At 39.6% G+C, this 15630-nt stretch overlaps 1 pseudogene; it reads left to right on the top strand.

Annotated features, from left to right (window-relative positions):
• The window catches only part of LOC127198701 (RNA-binding protein 39-like), an 88955-nt pseudogene that overhangs the window by 72301 nt on the left and 1024 nt on the right, over window positions 1-15630 (top strand).

Genomic DNA, 15630 nt, shown 5'->3' with positions numbered 1-15630 from the left:
TTTAATTGATCTCGCTTTATTTGATTTTTAATATTCCACACCTTTTGAGTTTTGTTCTTGGTTCACTGGTTGTTCTCCTGCTCTGCTTTCTTGGTGAAATCTGTGTGGTATATGTGCACATTTGTGCATTTATGTGTATTTATGGCAGGCTCAGGCTAATATTAGGTATCTTTCCTTGATTGTTCACTCTATTTTTAAAAACATTTTTATTAATTTATTCAGATTTCATCTAAATTGTTCTCCCCTTACTTATCTCCTCCCATTCCTACCTCCCTCTCTCTTTCACCCTATTTCCCTCCTCTTCTGTGACAGAAGGGGACTTCCATCCCCACCATATGGTCACAATCTATCAAGTCGCATCTTGGGAGCCTGCTTATCCCTTCTCTGAGTTTCACCAGGCCTCCCCACCATGGGTAAGAGGTCAAATGTGGGGCACAAGAGTCCATGTCAGAGTCAGTCCCTGCTCTCCACACAACTGTAGATAATATCCTGTCCACTGGTTAGATCTGAGTAGGGGTTCAATTTTTACTGGATGTATTGTCCTCGGTTGGTGCAGTAGTTTGAGCAGACTCCCCAGGGTCCAGATCCACCCACCATGATGTTCTACTTGTGGGTTTCAAGGACTTTGTGGATCCTTCTATTTCCCCATTCTCCCATACTTCTCTCACCTAGAGTCCCAACAGGAGGTCCCTGCATCTATCCCAATCACCTGTTAAGTGGAGACTTTTATGGGCTAGTGCTTTTTGGGCTAGTGTTCGATTATAAGTGAGTATATCCCATATGAGTCTTTATGACTCTGGGTTAACTCACTTAGTATGATCATTTCTAGTTCCATCCATTTGCCCACAAATTTCAGGATTTCCTTCTTTTTAATAGCTGAGTAGTATTCTATAGTGTAAATGTACCACAGTTTCTTTATCCATTCTTCTACTGGGGACCTTTAATTTGTTTCCTGGTTCTGGATTTTATGAAAAAGGCTGCTATGAACATGGCTGAGCATATGTCCTTGTTGTGTGGTGGAGCATCTTTTGGGTATATTACAAAGAGTGGAATGGCTGGGCCTTGAGGTAGTCCTATTCCCAGTTTTCTGAGAAAGCACCAGATTGATTTCCAAAGTGGTTGTAGTAGTTTGCATTCCCACCATCAATGAAGGAGTGTTTCCCTTTCTCTACATCCTTGCCAGCATGTGGTGTCAGTTGAGTTTTTGATCTTAGCCATTCTGGTGGGTGTAAGATGGAATCTCAGAGTTGTTTTGATCTGCATTTCTCTGATGACTAAGGATGTTGAGCATTTTTTAAATTGTTTCTCAGCCATTTGATATTCCACTGTTGAGAATTTTCTGCCAAAATAAATTTACAGATTCAATGAAATCTCTATCAAAACACCTACACAATTCTCTAAAGACATTGAATGATTAATTCTCAACTTCATATGGAAATATAAAAACCCAGAATAGGCAAAACAATCCTTGACAATAAACGATCCTTTGGAGGATTCTCTATATCTGATCTCAAGCTGTACTATAGAGCAACAGTAATTAAAACAGTATGGGTACAGGCATAGCAATAGGATGGTGGATCAGTGGAATCTAATCAAAGACCCAGAAATAAATCCACACACATATGCAAAGTTGATTTTTGACAAAGAAAGCAAAACTATTCCATGGAAAAAGGATAGCATCTTCAACAAATGGTGCTGGTCTAACTGAATGTCTACATGTAGAAAAATGCAAGTAGACCCATATTTATCACCATGCACAAAACTCAAGTCCAAGTGGGTTAAAGACCTCAACATAAAACCAGAGACACTAAATCTGTTAGAAGAAAAATAGGGAAGAGCCTGGGACTCATAGGCACAGGAGACAACTTCCTGAACAGAACTCCAACAGCTTAGGCCTTAAGGTCAACAATTAATAAGTGGGACCGCATGAGGCTGAGAAGCTTCTATAAGTAAGAAGACACTGTCAACAGAACAAAGCAACAGCCTACAGACTTGGAAAAGATCTTCACCAACCCTTCATCTGACAAAGATTTAATATCCAAAATATATAAAGAGCTCAAGAAATTAAACACCTCCAAACCAAATAACCCAATTATGAAACGGGGTTTATAATTAAACAAAGAATTCCCAACAGTGGAATATCAAATGGCTGAGAAAAACTTAAAGAAATATCAACATCCTCACTCTATTTTTTGAAACAGGGCCTTTCACAGAACCGAAACTTAATAACTGTTAGGTTTGCTGGCTAATGAGTTACATGAATCTGCCTGTTACCCCTTTTCTCTCATGTTGCAACACCTGGATATATGTCTGTCTGTCTGTGTGTGTGTGTGTGTGTGTGTGTGTGTGTGTGTGTGTGTGTGTGTGTGTGCTGGGCATCATACACCACAGAATCTTTACCAGCTGAAGCATCTTGTTACCTTATTTATTAATATATTTTCATGGAGAAATGAATTATCCTCAAAATACTGGTCCCTGCAGGGTAAGATACCCATCTTGTCATACTTGTGCTGGAGTCTAAATTCAACCAGCCAGTTTCACTTCCATTCAATACCTTTATTATGGAAAGAGTATATGCTTCAGGTACCCGGGCAAAGTAAATTGGCTTAAACACATATTACTCTAAAAGTCATGACCAAATAGGCTTACTTATCTTTCATAACATCTCTAAAATGTATTAGACTCTCTGGGGTATGTTTACTAAAATCAATACTACAAGCCATATTATTAAAGAATTATGAAGGTGAAATTGAATTTTTGGATGCTTTTGATGTACAGCCAAATACAGAAGCAAGAAAAGCCAAAAGAAGACTTGTAATCTTTATGATGGATTAAGTTATAATATTTTGTAGCAAGAGAAGAAAAAAAGGAGCTCAACATGATGACTCTGTGGCTAAAAGGCATGTATTTTCACGTCCCTCAACCTGAGTTCAATTTTGTGTATCACATGATGGAAGGTTATAATTGACTCCTAAAAGTTGTCCTCTGACTTTTACCTATGCTTTTTAGTAATGCATGCACCTTAGAAATAAAGAAATAAATAATAGTTTTTAAACAAATGGACGAAAAGGAATATTTTTCAACAACAAGGGATTATGATAAAATATACCCAAGTGCTTTTGGAAAGTCTATTGGCTAGATGATGTTTCCCTTGCACAACCTTTGAAGATATGCAATCACTAATGAGTTGATGACCATATTGTTAAAGATAAGATTAGTTTCATGCTGCTTTTTTGGACTTGGATAAAACTGGAATAATCAAATCTTTCACGTATTTTGGGTGAGGTTGTATTTTCTTTTATTACCATCTGTTTTTTTACATCCAGTTTTTAAAAATAGAATTTATTCACTTTACATCCTGATTGTTATTCCCCCACTCTTATATTCCAGTCCTCACTTTCCCTCACTCTTCTACCCTATTCCCTTCTCCTAGACCTCTGATTGTGGGCCTCCTTTGTCACTTTTTGATCACAGTCTATCATGTCTCATCAGGGTAGCCTATATCTCCTTTCTCTGTGTGCCCACAAGGCCTCCCCAAGAAGGGACAGTCATCAAATCGCAGGCAGTAGTGTTCATGTCAATGTTAGTGCCCTCTCTCCCCCAACCCCATACACATGGAGCATGATATGTCCATCAGCTACATCTGAATAGGGGGCTTAGGTATTCTTCATGCATTGTCCTTGGTTAGTGCATCAGTTTGTGCAGGTCCCCTGAGTCCAGATCCACTGGCCATCATGGTATCACTGTGGAGCTCCTGATGCTTTTGTGGCTTACCAATTACCCTCCCATCCATACAACTATCAGGTCTCCTCCAAAGTCCAGCTGCAAGTTATAATATCTGTCACAAACCCCCGCTGCATGGAATTTTCAGAGGATATCAATGTTGGGCTAATGTCCCATCTGCAAGGAAAGAAAAAAAAGCTTCAGTTACTTTTAAAATCCTTTTCTGTTTTCTCTTCTAGAGCACTTTATTTGGGTACTTTCAAGTGATTTAGCTAATGAAACTAATATATATACACACACACACTTAACTTTTAAATTTATTTATTCATTTGACATCCCTCAGAACATGTGCCTCAGAACAGGGTGCTGGATCTCCTGGAAGTGGAGTTATGGACAGTCGTGAGCTATCACTTGTATGCAAGCAATCAAAACTGTGTCCTCTACAAAGAGAGCGAAAGTTCTTAACCTCCAAGCCATCTTCCCAGCACTTAATATATATTCTATCAATTCTATGCTATAGACAACACAGAAAATTGTATCATAAGATAAATTTTCACATAAAATGTCAATATTTTAATGCAAAATATCACTAAGAAATATTACACCAATGTGACCTATGTCTGTTGAGTGATCGCACAACAAATTTTTGAACTGGAAATAAGATTTAACACATACACACCTTGTGTACATGTGTGTACATTGGTACATATGTGAAGGCTAGAAGTTGACATTGTCTTCTTCTATTGCCTCTCACCTCATTAACAATTGTGTGTGTATTAACATGTGCCTTAGAGTGATGCTCTTAGAGAGAACCTCTTTGCAGAAGAAACATTCTACTATATCTCAAGATCTGCCCATTCTTAAAATCTTTATGTTTTTCTGCCTAGTCAGATTTCTTAACATGCTATAAATTTAAATATTGAATAAAATGAACAATGCTCATTCAGTTTCCAATTTCTTTTGACTTAAAGCTATTTGAATACCACCCAAAGGAGGAATGGTGCATTGGTTATCTCCTTGTAGAGAGTTGCCCAATTTTGTTGCGTCTATGAACATATTAATGATTACAAGCCAAAGCATATGGGCCAGTTTTGTATCTTATTACTATGGACACTGTTACCTGAGGACTAACTAGGCTGTGTCCCTGTTGGCAGGAAATACAGAAACATTACTTTTGGGCATTGAGAAACGGAAAAAAATATTTATGACTAAAGGTTAGATTTTTTGTTTGTTTGTTGTTATTTTATTCTAAAACTGTTTGGCCATAGCAGTCTTTTTATACTTTCTTAGATGCTTTCTTTTATAACTTTAATTTACCAGCCTTTGTAAAGGAATGGAAGAACTGATTGCACCATATGTGGTACAGGGTACGGGGCCAGCTCTGGCAGTGTGCTGTGGAAGTGGGCATTTGCTTACCTAACTGTAGATGGGCAGTGATATTCAGAGGCACAGGAGTTGAGAGTGATTGTGGGTTGAAATTAGAGTTGAAATGTTTTAAGTTGATAAAAATGAAATATGATATATATTGATTTACATTCAGAATTTATACACAATTCTTCAAGGCTGCCAAACACAAACAGCCAAAACACTATGAATATAACATCTATATAATTCACGATTGTTTCGTGGTTCTTCTTGTTGTAGGTAGTTTATTGTATACATGTTTAAGAATATAAATGTGTATGTAAAAGTAATAAAAAAGGAAATACAATTGAATGCAAATACTTGTGGTTAAGGGAGGAGTGAAGGGGCCTTTGTGTAGAAATACAATAGGATTTCCCCCACCCTGAGTATCATGGCACCAATGTTATATTTAAAAATTAGAGATTCCTCACAAGAAATATGATATGAAGAGATTTGTTTGAAGTAAGGAAAGAAAAGAGGAGTTAGGGCTGCAGTGGGCCATGAGAGTAGAGACAGACATAGACAAAGAGATGGGGAAAGTGGGCATCCCAGACACAAGGAAGAAGAGAGAAACCTAGGGGACAGAGAGGGAGGAGGAGAGAGAGCTCAGTAATGGTTGATCCTTTATATCTGGCATGCAGCTGAAGTGCATCTAGTACAAACCTTGGAGCTACAGGTGACATGTAAGAGGTTGCTAAGCAACCTGGAGTCAGGTTAGCAGGGCACCCTATGTGCTAAGGACTAATCTCCAAGGATTGTTTTTATCATTGGTAAAAGAACAAAAAGCATCCTTTTCCCTGCAATATGCACTTGTTATGTTAGCCTCAGGACCTCTACAAATTATATAATTCAGTAATAGTCAAATGAGTCCAGATCAGCCAGTGCTCTATCACACAGAGAAACTCTGTTTCAAAAATCAAAATCAAGAAAGAGAGAAAGAAAGAAAATAAATAAATAGAAAGAAAGAAAGAAAGAAAGAAAGATAAAGAATAATACTCCTCTGAATTTAAACAACGTTGTCATTTCCAGTACATAATGGAACATCAGTTAAAAAGGAACGTAGGGATCCAAGATGGCGGCGAGCAGTGTGGACCGCGTTTGGAGGCTCCAGTGAACAATTCAGGGAATTGCACAGATTTCTGAGCCAGGAACACCGAGGTCCGAACATCACGGCAGCGGGAGTGCTCCACGGTTCGGAGGGACCAGGGTGCGGAGGACCTGCGTGCCCCTGCACACGGGAGGAGCGTGGTTTTTCTCTGATCGGAGCGGCAGCGGTAGAGGCGGCAGCACCAGCGGCACCAGCAGCGGCGGCTGAGGTTTGCAGCTCATAGCCTTCCGGTGGAGGCGATTGGTGTGGTGGCTGGTGGGAATTGCTGCGGGAGAGGGGACTTGGGGCAGGATTTGGGTCGCGTGGAGCCTTTGGACCCAGATTGGACTCGGCGGACAGTTCGGCCCCAGAGTCCCGGGTATTGGCCAGGCCCAGCAAACAATTCTGCCTGAGGCACTAACTCAGCTCCCCTGCTGTGGCGCAGGCTTACTTGAGCACGCTGCTCCACACTAGGCACTACCTCAGCTCAGCGGCGCAGGCTTGGTGACGTACTCGGTTCCATCCTAGGCACCACCTCAGCTCAGCGGCAGCTCCCCTGCGGGGACACAGTCCAGGCGGAGCACTTGTCCCACCACTGGCGCTAACTCAGAGCAGCCGCAGTTCTCCTGCTGTGGCGCAGGCTTGGTGACGTGCTCGGTTCCATCCTAGGCACCACCTCAGCTCAGCGGCAGCTCCCCTGCGGGGACACAGTGCGGGCGGAGCACTTGTTCCACCACTGGCGCTAACTCAGAGCAGCCGCAGTTCTCCTGCTGTGGCACAGGCTGGACAGAGCTCTCGGTTCCACCAGCTCTAAGACTCTGGTTGGACACAGTGTACAGTTTGAATCCAGAATTCCTGGCTGAGATTGGTGGTCAGTTCGGGCCCTGAGTCAATAACTGACCACAGCACGCACTTTGGGCCAAAAGGCCCTAGTGGAGCTTGGTGCGTAGTCCCAGCCCAAAAATTCTGGCTGGGCCCTGTGTGCATTTTGGGCCCAAAATCCCTAGCTGAGCTTGGCAGACGGTTCTGGCCCTGAGAATCTAGCTGAGTTCTGCCCGTGGTTCGGTCCCAGTGCTCCTGGCTGGACTTGGCAGGGAACACAGAAGGCTGTGGATACCTTGGCCTGACCCAACGCTCATTCAGAGACCCAGAACAATTGCAGGATCCACAGCAGAGAGGGACTGAGGATCACTGGCTGTGAGAGACCAGAACAACAGGGCTAACCTCCTAACATCCACACCAGTGAAGCTTTGAGCTCGCAGCCTAGGGAAATCGTAAGAAAACAAGTGACTCTATCATCAGACACCCTCCATTCAACTCTGGAAGCTACCCAACAAAAACAAAGACGGCAAGATGTCTAAAGGACAACGAAAAAGCATACGCAAAAAACCCCAAAACAACATGGCGTCTCCAGTTTCCAGCTATCCCAAAGAAAACCACCCAGAGAACTCAAATACAACGGAAATACAAGAAAATGACCTCAAATCCTTAGTAATGAGGATGATAATGGAGGAAACAAATAAAATTCGTAATCAAATGCAGGAAGACGCAGACAAACAGGTGAGAGACATAAAAGAAGCACATAGAGTGGAACTGGAAAAATTGCAGGAAAATGCAAACAACCAGATGAAAGAAATAACTAAAACGGTTCAAGCTCTGAAGACCTATAAAGAGGCAATGGAAGAAACTCAGGAATATACAAAAAATCAGATGAAAGAAATCAAAAAATCAGTTCAAGATCTGAAAATGAAAATGGATTCAATGATAAACACACAGACAGAAGAAAAACGAGAACGTGAGACCTCAGAGAAGAAGGCGAGCAACACAGAGGTGAGCTTTTCTAACAGAATCCAAGAGATGGAAGAACGAATCTCAGGGCTAGAAGATACAATCACAGATATCGAATCAACCATTAAAGAAAATGCCAAATCTGGAAAACTCCTGACACAAAACATCCAAGAAATTAAGGACACCATGAAAAGAAGAAATTTGCGGATAATAGGCATTGAAGAAAGAGAAGACATCAGACTCCAGGGCCCAGAAACTATTCTCAACAAAATCATAGAAGAAAATTTCCCCAATCTAAAGAAAGAGATGCCTATAAACATACAAGAGGCCTACAGAACACCAAATAGAATTGACCAGAAAAGAAAAACTGCCCGCCACATAATAATCAAAACACAAAACATGCAGAACAAAGAAAAAATATTAAAAGCTGCAAGGGAAAAGGGCCAAATAACATTTAATGGTAAACCTATCAGAATTACACCTGACTTCTCAGCAGAGACCATAAAAGCCAGAAGGGCCTGGACAGAGATCCTGCAAACCCTAAGAGAACACAGATGCCAGGCCAGACTACTTTACCCAGCAAAATTATCAATAACCATTGATGGAGAAAACAAAATATTCCATGACAAAAACAAATTCAAACAGTACCTATCCACAAACCCAGCTTTACAGAAGGTACTAGAAGGAAAACTCCATCCCAAAGGGTCAAGCTACAACCAAAACTACCCAGGAAATAGATAACTATCCCATGGCAAAAACACAACTACACAAACGCTCGACTGGAAACAACATCAAAATTAAGACTCTTAACAGTCACTGGTCATTAATATCTCTCAACATCAATGGCCTCAATTCTCCAATAAAAAGACACAGACTAACCGAATGGGTACATAAACAAGACCCAACATTCTTCTGCATCCAAGAAACACATCTCACCCATAATGAAAGGCATTACCTCAGGGTAAAAGGTTGGAAAAAAATATTCCAAGCAAATGGTCACAAGAAGCAAGCAGGCGTAGCCATTTTAGTATCGAACAAAATAGACTTTCAACCAAAATTAATCAAAAGGGATGAGGAAGGACACTTCATACTCATCAAAGGTAAAGTCGACCAAGATGACATCACAATTCTGAACATCTATGCTCCCAATACAAGGGCACCCACATATGTAAAAGATCTCCTAAAAAAGCTTAAACCACACATCGATCCCCACACAATAATAGTGGGAGACTTCAACACCCCACTCTCACTGAAGGATAAGTCATTGAAACAGAAACTAAGCCGAGAAATAACATCATTAACCAATGCCATGGGTCAAATGGATCTAACAGATATCTATAGAACCTTTCACCCAAACAAGAAAGAATACACCTTCTTCTCTGCACCCCATGGAACCTTCTCCAAAATTGATCACATCGTAGGTCACAAAGCAAGCCTCAACAGATACAAGAGGATTGAAATAATACCTTGTATCCTATCAGATCACCATGCTCTTAGGCTGCAATTCAACAACAACAGAAATAACAAAAAGCCTACACGTTTGTGGAAACTAAACAACTCTCTGCTAAATGACACCTGGGTCAGGGAAGAAATAAAGAAAGAAATCAAGGAGTTTCTGAAATTCAATGAAAATGAAGAAACAACATACCCAAATTTGTGGGATACATTGAAAGCAGTGCTAAGAGGAAAATTCATAGCACTAAGTGCCTTTAAAAAGAAATTGGAAACATCGCACATAAGCATCTTAACAACACAACTGGAAGCCCTAGAAAAAAAAGAAGCAGAAACACCCAAGAGGAGTAGACGCCTGGAAATTATCAAACTCAGGGCTGAAATTAACAAATTAGAAACTAAGAAAACAGTCCAAAGAATCAACAAAACCAAAAGCTGGTTCTTTGAGAAAATCAACAAGATAGACAGACCATTAGCCAAACTAACTAAAAGGCAGAGAGACAGTATTGAAATGAACAAAATCAGAAATGAAAAGGGAGACATAACAACAGACACTGAAGAAATTCAAAGAATCATAAGATCCTACTTTGAAGGCATATACGCCACAAAATTTGAAAATCTAAGGGAAATGGACGATTTTCTTGATCAAGTTCACTTGCCAAAGTTGGGTGAAGAACAGATAAACAAGTTAAATAGTCCCATTTCCCCTACAGAAATAGAAGCAATCATCGATGGTCTCCCAACCAAAAAAAGCCCAGGGCCAGATGGTTTCAGTGCAGAATTCTACCAGACCTTTAAGGGCGAGCTAATACCGATACTCTTCAAGCTACTCCAAAAGATAGAAATGGATGGAAAATTACCAAATTCATTCTATGAGGCCATAGTCTCATTGATACCTAAACCTCACAAAGACTCAACAAAGAAAGAGAATTTCAGACCAATTTCTCTTATGAACATAGATGCAAAAATACTAAATAAAATACTTGCAAAACGAATACAGGAGCACATCAAAGATATCATTCATCATGACCAAGTAGGCTTCATTCCAGGCATGCAGGGATGGTTTAATATACGGAAATCCATCAATGTAATCCATCATATAAACAAACTGAAAATAAAAAACCACATGATTATCTCCTTGGATGCAGAGAAAGCATTTGATAAAATTCAACACCCATTCATGTTTAAAGTTTTAGAGAGATCGGGGATACAAGGCACTTTCCTCAACATAATAAAGGCTATATACAGCAAGCCAATAGCCAAAATCAAAGTAAATGGTGAGATACTCAAGGAAATTCCTCTCAAATCGGGAACAAGGCAAGGCTGCCCACTCTCTCCATATCTCTTCAATATAGTACTCGAAGTTCTAGCCAGAGCAATAAGACAACAAAAGGAGATCAAGGGTATCCAAATGGGAAAGGAGGAAGTCAAATTATCCCTCTTTGCAGATGATATGATAGTGTACATAAGTGACCCTCAAAACTCCACCAGAGAACTCCTAAAGCTGATAAACACCTTCAGCAAATTGGCTGGATACCAAATTAACTCAAAAAAGTCTGTAGCCTTCCTATACACAAATGACAAGCTTGCAGAGGAAGAAATTAGGAAAACCACACCCTTCACAATAGCCACAAGCAATATAAAATATCTAGGAGTTACCCTAACTAAGCAAGTGAAGGACTTGTATGAAAAAAATTTCAAAACTCTGAAGAAAGAGATTGAAGATGACCTGAGAAGATGGCGTGATCTTCCTTGCTCATGGATCGGGAGAATTAACATAGTAAAAATGGCCATCCTACCAAAAGCAATCTACAGATTCAATGCAATCCCTATAAAAATAACTACACAATTTTTTAAAGACATTGAAAGTTCAATTCTGAACTTCATATGGAAAAACAAAAAACCCAGAATAGCTAAAACAATCTTGTACAATAAAAGATGCTCCGGAGGAATCTCCATACCTGATCTCAAACTGTACTATAAAGCAATAGTACTTAAAACATCATGGTACTGGCACAGCAACAGGCTGGTTGATCAGTGGAATCGAATCGAAGACCCAGATATGAATCCACACACATATGGTCACTTGATTTTTGACAAAGAAGCCAAATCCATTCAATGGAAAAAGGATAGCATCTTCAACAAATGGTGCTGGTCTAACTGGAGGTCTATGTGTAAAAAAATGAAACTGGACCCATATTTGTCACCTTGCACAAAACTCAAATCCAAGTGGATTAAAGACCTCAACATAAAACCAGAGACACTAAGCCACTTAGAAGAAAAAGTGGGAAAGAGCCTGGAACATATTGGCACAGGAGACAACTTCCTGAACAGAACACCAACGGCCCAGGCCTTAATGTCAACCATTAATAAATGGGACCTCATGAGGCTGAGAAGCTTCTGTAAGGCAGGAGACACTGTCAAGAGAACAAAGCGACAGCCTACAGACTGGGAAAAGATCTTCACCAACCCTACATCTGACAAAAGTCTAATATCCAAAATATATAAAGAACTCAAGAAATTAAACACCACCAAACCGAATAACCCAATTGAGAAATGGGGCTTGGAACTAAACAGAGAATTCTCAACAGAGGAGTATCAAATGGCTGAGAAACACTTAAAGAAATGCTCAACCTCCTTAGTCATCAGGGAAATGCAAATCAAAACAGCTCTGAGATTCCATCTTACACCCATCAGAATGGCTAAGATCAAAAATTTAAGTGACACCACATGCTGGCGAGGATGTGGGGAGAGAGGAACACTCCTTCATTGCTGGTGGGAATGCAAACTAGTACAGCCACTTTGGAAATCTATCTGGTGCTATCTCAGAAAAATGGGAATAGGGCTTCCTCAAGACCCAGCTATTCCACTCCTTGGAATATACCCAGAAGATGCTCCAGCACACAACAAGAAAATTTGCTCAACCATGTTCATAGCAGCCTTATTCATAATAGCCAGAACATGGAAACAGCCTAAGTGTCCCTCAGTAGAAGAGTGGATAAAGAAACTGTGGTACATATACACTATGGAATACTACTCAGCTATTAAAAACAAGGAATTCCCGAAATTTGTGGATAAATGGTTTGAGCTAGAAATGATCATAATGAGTGAGTTAACCCAGAAGCAGAAAGAATCAAATGGTATATACTCACTTATATCTGCATACTAGCCCAAGGGGCATGTCCCACGAAAGCCTTCACTTACCAGGAAACTGGGACAGAGGGGAAGGCATCCTATTGGGACTCTAAATGAGAGACGCATGGGAGAACAGCAAAATAAAAGGATCCAGAGGGTCCTAGAAATCTACAAGTAGAACAATATGATAGGCAGATTTGGGCCCAGGGGTCCCGCTCAAACTAAGGCACCAGCCAAGGACAATACAGGAGGTAAACTTTAAACCCCTTCCCAGATCTAGCCAATGGTCAGAATATTCTCCACAGTTGAGTGGAGAGTGTGATACGACTTTCTCACATACTCTGGTGCCTCACATTTGACCATGTCCCCTGGAGGGGGAGACCTGGTGGCACTCAGAGGAAGGACAGCAAGTAGCCAAGAAGAGACTTGATACCCTATGAGAATATATAGGGGGACGTAATCCCCCTCAGGAACAGTCATAGGGGAGGGGAATAATGGGAAAATGGGGGGGGGGGAGGAAGGGGAGGATACAAGGGATGGGATAAACATTGAGATGTAACAAGAATAAATTAATAAAAAAAAAAAAAAAAAAAAAAAAAAAAAAAAAAAAAAAAATAATAACAAAAAAAAAAAAAAAAAAGGAACATAGAAGAAAGTCATACACAAATTCCCTTGGTTCCAGTAGAACTGGATTCTCAATCTTCCAGGGCCTTACTAAAGACACCTCATAGGCTCATAGATAAGAAAAACATAGCTTTCAATTATCGGGTTAGTAAGCACCTATAAGAATATTATTTTTAAACAAAAGTACTCACAGGAAAGTATGGAGAAAAACAGAGTACTTGAATCTACTCTCCTGAGTGCCTTTGATGTTTCTGTTAACTTGATTTTAGTGTGAGTCTTACTTCAACATAAAGATATAAAACATTTTTTTTCTGTAAACCATTTCGGAGTGCAGTTGCATGTTTCATATCTCTGCTTCCCAATCATCACTCTTACTTGCTTTCTGCTTGAAAAATCACATTATATTTATATTTATATTTATTTGCATTCTACAAACTCCACAACAGTGCCTGTATCACAAACTTTTGGATACTTATCAGATGACCACATTTTTTCCAACCCGGTGGAAATTATATTGCTTATGGTCAAGAGCACACTGAGAGCCACATCATTTCTATAATCAGTTTTGTTTGTTGCTTTGTTTCACAAGACAGGGTATCCCTGTGCAGCCCTTGCTGACAAGGTATTTTCCTTGCAGATCAAGCTGGCCATGAACTCAGAGATTCCCCTGCCTCTGCTTTCCAAGTGCTGTAACTAAAGGTGTGCATCAGCACTGTCTTAGTTATTTTTAATGCTTCAGCACATTGTCTTAGATGGATAAATGTCAATAAGTAATTAATAGGTTCTTATATAATTCAGAGCACAGAAGAAACATTCAAATGTAATGTAGTATCCCTTTCTAAGACATCTAACTATGGTGCTGGAAATATGAGTGGAGGGCTGCATATGATAAGAGAAAATTTAGACTAGTTGGAAAATACATCTTCACTTTCATATTACTTTACATACCACACAGGCTCACTTCACATTTCTGTTTGCAAGCCTAGATTGCAGGTGCAGTTTTTGAAATATAACTTAAATTTTTTCTCCCAAAAGTCCCATATTTCAATATTCTATATTTTTATCCAGATTATCGGAATAGAAAAGTGCAAGTATCAAAATATTAAGACATAACTTATTTTTAAAATAGAATAAGCATGAGGTTTATTTTGTGAAAATTTAGAAACTTTTTACCATGTGGTAGGAGTGAGATACTATGATAAAGTTACTAATACAAAACAGATTGACTCCTGTTCAGAGTTGAAATTTGCTATACAAAATATAAAATATTTTTTAAAAAATAAAATATAAAAGATCATCTGAAATCATAACTCATCATGTGTACAAAATTATTTAATTAATTCTACAAAAGTTTTTCATCCTAAAGTGTTGGTTGGAAAAATGGCTCAGTGATTTATGAGTCCTGTTTGTTTCAAGCAATCTAAGTCTGTTTCCAGCATTGACATGGCAGCTTATAACCATTGTAACTCTAGTTTTAGATAATTTGATGCTTTCTTCTGTTCTCTTGGGTACTAGATACAAATATTGTATGCACCTTTATATATAGGCAAACACACACACACACAAAATATGAGTTGGTGAACCTTGAAATAATATCTACTAGACAACATTCAATGAATATTAAAATTATATATAAGCAATCTTTTCCTCATTCTGTACATGGTCTTCAGACAATGTTTACTAATATCCATCCATGATTAAATAAAAAATAAAAATTGAAAATAAGCTTAATTTATTTCATCATGGCAAAGAGGAAGAATGTGCCATAGGAATGCACCTTATAAAGAACTGCAGGATATTCTAGCAGAATGATAATACAAAGAATTTATATTATTATGAGACTGAAATTTTCATTGATTTTAATTGGAGATGAGAATGCTAAGACTCATCTTGCTTCCTAGCTCATGGATGGATGAGTTGAAAGATCTTCTCCTCTTTCTAATTCAAACTGGCACACAGAGGAGAGGAGGGACAATGTAACCCAATGATTAGGCAGTTCAGTAGGTCAAATGTCAGAAACAGATAAGGAATGATAGTATAGAGCAGCAGCAACAGCCATTTCAGGGAGCTAGCTAACATTGTCCTGTCAAAAGGATGGATCCTAAGGGGCCAAACCTACTGCCCTGCTCTCCTGCACTGGATCCTTTAATCCCAATAATTCTTTAGAATCCTTTGAGCACAGATGCCCTTGGAGCCTGATATTTGGGTACTGTATCTTGGGCCTAGGGGTTTAACATTAGCAGCAGCAGCAGCAAATTACATCCACAGGAAAGCTTGTGCAGGCATGTAGAGAAAATAGCTGATGATATTGGTATTGAAGCAACGCTCTGGCCCCTTACAAGTGTAGTGCCCAGATCAGGCCATCCCCAAAGACCAGCAGGAGTCCAAAGTCATATGCAAAAGCAAAAAGCCTTTAT

This window comes from Acomys russatus, chromosome 14 (genome assembly GCF_903995435.1).
Source record: "Acomys russatus chromosome 14, mAcoRus1.1, whole genome shotgun sequence".
NCBI lineage: Eukaryota > Metazoa > Chordata > Mammalia > Rodentia > Muridae > Acomys > Acomys russatus.
The sequence above is the reverse complement of the archived record's forward strand: the minus strand, read 5'-3'. Positions and strand labels throughout refer to the sequence as shown.